The following is a 5,324-nucleotide window of genomic DNA, read 5'->3' as shown; positions in this document are numbered from 1 at the left end:
GGGAAAACTGGTGTGTTGACAACTGGCAGCAGCAGTGGTTTTTACTGCCGTACCTTTACATTTAGAGAGGATTTTTTTTCTCGGGTTCCACACTGCCTCTGTAGTGGGCAGAAACTGATGTGTCCAGCCTGCCACCAAGTTGGCATGTTTCAATTACTGGAGGCTCCATTTAAATGCCTCACCAGTACCTGTTCCAAATCCAAAGCAGAGGATGGCTGCTGGGAAGGCCACGCCAAAGTTTTCAGACTGGGACTTGAGCAGAATGCTGGATGCAGTGAAGGTAGTCTTTTACCCTCAGATGGAGAGAAGACCCTCCAGCAAGATAACCAACTCAGCATGGGTGGTGATGGTAGGGCTGGTAAGTGCTGACACCCTACACAGGAAGTCGGGGGTGCAGTGCAGGAGAAAGAGAATGAATAACCTCTTCCTTTCAGCCAGGTTAATTCACTATACTCATCATTCGCTACTCACCCACCTACACCTGCTACATGGCCTACTTATACTTTCCCCATCTGTTCCCTTGCAGGAAAAACTGTGTCTCAAGAGAGCACAGTTGGGCAGACAAACAGCCAAGATAAAACTTGGAGGATGAAGAGAGAGCCATCCTGCTAGTCGGGGAGGGACAAGATCACTCCTGTTAGAATGTTATCAATGTAGAATGTAACCAATGATAACATTGGATTTGATGTAGTGTGACCAGCTGTAACATGCTGTAAGGGTCAGCTGACCCAGTAAACTATGTAACCAATGACAAAATGATTTGGTGGTCAGGTGCCCTTTGCAGCATGTTACCATTGGTCACACTATGACACATCCAATGTTATTATTAGTTACATTCTACATTGCTTACATTGGTAACAACTCCTATGCTGAGGTGGAGATGGGTGCGAAAAAGAAAATTGAGGACCCATGACATTATCATCCATTTCACCAAATTAATATGAGTTCTATCTTGTATATCCTTATGCCACTTTCATAATGCTAATGACATCTCCATTTCCTTGCAGGCACAACAAGGGAGCAGCCAGACCCCTTTAAGCAGGGCGGAAATGAGCAGTCCAGATGGCAGCTCCGAGGATTTCTCAAACATGCCCTGAAAAAGACATTAAAAAGTCTGACAACACCAGGTTTTAGTCCAACCTATTTATTTGATAATATTCTCACTAGCTTTCGAGGGGACAGCCTCTTCGTCAGGTGAATGACGAATGACACCTGACGAAGAGGCTGTCCCCTCGAAAGCTAGTGAGAATATTATCAAATAAATAGATTGGACTAAAACCTGGTGTTGTCAGACTTTTTACTGTGTTTACGCCAGTCCAACGCCGGCATACCCACATCCTGAAAAAGACATCACAGGTTTCAGCCACAAGCCCACCACTAAAGTCATCACTGAGAACAGGACCTGAATAAGAAGGCTGCCTCCATTTCTGTTGTGAACCCTGGGCAAACACCAGATATAGAGGTAAGTTTAGAAAGGTGAAGTTCATTTGCACTAGTGTTGTTCGACAATTTAGAGAGTGAAAACTTACGTAAGGTTAAACCACCATTGTTAATGCATTAAACCTAACTTTTTGTAACCTATTTGTATCTGCCTGCGCTCATTAGTTCTCTCCATGGACCCACTACCTAGCTCAGTGGCCATTTGAGGTTCACATTCTCCTTTTCCCTAGAGCCACGACACTCACCCCAGCAAAAGGAGCTCCGTGGCTGGCTCACCCCCCTCTCTCCCACACTGCTGGCACCTTTTCTCCTTTTGGAATCCTGTGCTGGGAAGTGCACTTATCTCTGAAGTTCCCATCGGAAGGGAGGTCACCAGGTCCCTGTTTGGTAAAACCTGTTTTAAAACTTGCTGGCTTTACGTTGCAACACTGGGGACAGATTATCGAGCATCGGAGAGGTTACAGCGGAACTACCTGCTAATGATATAATAATGAATTCAAACGAGTTCTCCCCCCATCCCAACCATTCTTGGGGACAGGGACATACACTGCAGGAAATGTCGCTGTTGTAAGTTCCCTTCTTTTTTGGCTCCGATGATATTTCTCTTCGCCCCCCCCCCGCCTCCCCGACTCCATTTATTGCAAACAGGGACACAAAATCTCAATCATGGTCATGCTCATGCTCACATATCTACGTCAGAAAGTTGGGGGTCAACATCCTACTCTAAAAAATTGAATGCAAAATTTAGGTTAATGCTTCAGTGCAATATCGAGAGAGAGCTGCATTGCTGGAAGTGCTATCTTTTAGATGTGGGGTTGAACTCTTGCCCCATCTGCTCTTTAACGAGTTGGTCCCAGCGCACTACATTGAAAATAACAGGGGAGTCTTGTCCAGGATCTGGGCAATTATCTATTCTTGAATCACTAAAAAAAAAGATTATATTCAGTTTCAAGACATAAAACTTGGAAGAATAGACCACAAGAGGACATAGATTGACAGAATGAGTGGGCACATGGCAGATGAAATTTGATGCAGGGGAATGTGGAGTAATACACTTCGGTAGAATGGGAATATAAGAGAGGAAATATAAAATAAAAAGTCTAAAGGTGATACAGGTACAGAGAGATCTGGGATTGTCTGTGCAGAAATTGTTGAAGGTGGCAGGACAGGTTGAGAAAGTGCTTTAAGAAGGCATATGGGATCTTGGACTTTATAAAGATGCATAGAGTATAAAAGCAAAGAATTTATGATAACATTGGTTTGGCCTCAACAGATTAGATGGAAAGAAATTGTATCCATTGGCAAAAGGGTCAAGAACCAGAGGATGCCAATTTAAGGTGATTGGCAAGAAAAGATGAAAACATAAGGAAAAGATTTTTTACGCATCAAATGATGAGGATTTGGAATGAGCTACTCTACAAAGAACAAAGACATAATGGGCCAAATAGCCTCTTATTGTGCTGTAACCATTCTATGATTTTATCACACTACTGTTTGTGGGATCAAGCTGTGATCAAATTAGCTATTATATTTCCTATGTTGATTATATATTCCAAAAGAATTGCATTGATTGTAAAGTGCTTTGGAATGACCCAAAATTGATGAAGGTGCTATATCAATGCAAATCTTTCATTTTTTTTCTTTTTCACACAGTCTGAAATTCAATGTGATACATTCTGAGCTGTTTAGTATCACACTATGCAGGCTCATACCCACTGCAACAATATGGCAGATTTATAATAACTTTTTGAAATATCCCATTACCCCTTGGCCCACTGCATATCAGTTTAGAATGTCAACCAAAAGTCTTTGATGCTACAATTCTTTTCAATAACTTAAAATGAAATACCATTTGTGAGATTACACATGTTCACTAAATACATAGTTATGAAATCCTTGAAGCCTTTGCGTTCAGTTTTCTGGCCAACAGGGATCTATTGATCTACATTTTGCGAGGTGTTACATTATCCGGAATAAGATCACCCGACACAGAAATCACCACAAAAAAATGTAGGCCACAAAACTCAGCTTTGTAGCACCCATAGCTTTGAAGTTATGGGTGTTATTTTGGAATCAAAATGACAACCATGTTGTTTACTCTCACTTCTGTAGCAACCAAATGCTATCTTTGAGTTCAGGATGTTAGAAATGTACACCGTAAGTATGTAGAGTAGGCAGATTGTGACATCAGTCAGCCTGTATTAAAGATTTGATGTCAATACTGCCATTTTCAATACTGTCACTCGACTTAACAGTCTCTGTTAAATGCATACACCTAAACATGTGTTCAGCTACAAACAGCAAAGTTTTAGAGGGATAATAAACAGCATGCGTGTTAGTTTCTGATTACTCTCAATTGGCTCTCTATATGTTTGTGAAGTGTTGGTTGATTTGAGGAATTGCTTCCAGTTGGTGAAGCCTGCAGGGATTGATGCAGCATGTGAAGAAATTGTTGCTGCAAGGGTACGGGGGCATACCACTTGTTCCCAATCTTGAAGCTTTAGTAGCAACCTCCCTCTAGCTGCAGCACGAGAGGGAGATGGAGCAGAGGCAGTAATTAAGAGGTGGAACGGAAGAAGGCTCTCAGCAGGAGAAAGCATTACAGATTTCTGTCATCTCTTGGAACCAGACCTGTAGCTTTACAGCAGGGCAAGGAGGATGCTGTGAAGGTTGTGAAGGTGACCATAGCCCTGAAATGCTTTGCTTTGGGATCCTTTTCAGGCTTGAAAAGGTGAGATATTGAATATAGAATAAGGGCAGCACAGCAGCATTGTGGTTAGCACTGCTGCTTCACAGCGCCACACACCCGGGTTCAATTCCTGGCATGAATCACTGTCTGTGTGGAGTTTGCACATTCTCCCTGAGTCTGCATGGGTTTCTTCCGGATTCTCCGGTTTCCCCCCACATTCTGAAAGGCATGCTGGTTATGTTCATTGACCCAAACAGCTGTTGGACTGTGGTGACTAGGGGAATTCACAGTAGCTTCATTGCAATGTTAATGTAAGCCTTACTTGTGACTAACAAATAAACTTTATCTCCGGTGTGCTACAGAGGTTTTTTATATGAGGAGAAGACAGGTACATTCCTGTTAATTATTTTAGTCATTGGGTCTATTTTGTGCCTTCTTCCATTAGGTAGAAAAATCACAAAACCAATCTCATTTTAGATCTTTAACTATCAGTTTATGAAGCAAACAATACGACAGCAATGTGAGAATGTATACATTATAAACATTATCAATGTACTTCATAGCTGGTGAGTTAGTTTGTAAGTTATGCAGATTAACAAACGCATACTTTAATGCTCGAGACAGTGCCCCAAGCAGGATAAATCAACAGTTTAGGGGACTCTGGTTAATGGTTAAATGTACACCAGGGCACCAGGAGACCTTCATGTCCTTCAATTAGTGACATAGGATCTTAGCACAAGATTTTGGTTTAACTTCTCATCTGGAGAAGCTACAATAGCTACCATAATGCAACAGTCTCTGTGTATTGCGCTGAAGTGCCAATGCAAACAAAATGCTAATGTCCCAAAGTGAACCTTGAACTTCTAATTCCGGCTCAATGACTGAATCTGACACATTATTAATATATATTTACAACAGATATGGTAATCGGCTCACTAAATTAAAAACAAAAAAAAGTTGCAATCCATAGAATCATAGAACGTTAGAGCACAGAAGGAATTCATTTGGCCTGAATGCTTGTGCTTGCTCTTGTAAAGAACTGTCGGATCTAGTCCCACACACAGCTTTTTAAACTTTACTTTCCTGCAATCTTTGGTGCAATCAATCATGCTGTAATGGGCTTACAACATAGAGACAGGAGAAGGCCATTCAGCCCCTTTAGCCTGTTCCATCATTCAAATGGATCATGACTGAT

General features: G+C 41.7%; 1 long non-coding RNA gene across 1 annotated transcript; it reads left to right on the top strand.

The window, feature by feature from the left end:
- Positions 1-1,343: 1,343 nt before the first annotated feature.
- Positions 1,344-3,341, top strand: LOC145349653 (uncharacterized). The gene is made up of 2 exons (XR_013888133.1): positions 1,344-1,462; positions 2,714-3,341. It is a non-coding gene; the product is annotated as an uncharacterized LOC145349653 (long non-coding RNA).
- The last annotated feature ends 1,983 nt before the right edge of the window (positions 3,342-5,324 follow it).

Source organism: Carcharhinus amblyrhynchos, chromosome 11 (genome assembly GCF_965287045.1).
Source record: "Carcharhinus amblyrhynchos chromosome 11, sCarAmb.v2.hapA, whole genome shotgun sequence".
In the NCBI taxonomy this organism is placed as follows: domain Eukaryota; kingdom Metazoa; phylum Chordata; class Chondrichthyes; order Carcharhiniformes; family Carcharhinidae; genus Carcharhinus; species Carcharhinus amblyrhynchos.
This window is presented reverse-complemented; position numbering and strand designations above follow the sequence as displayed.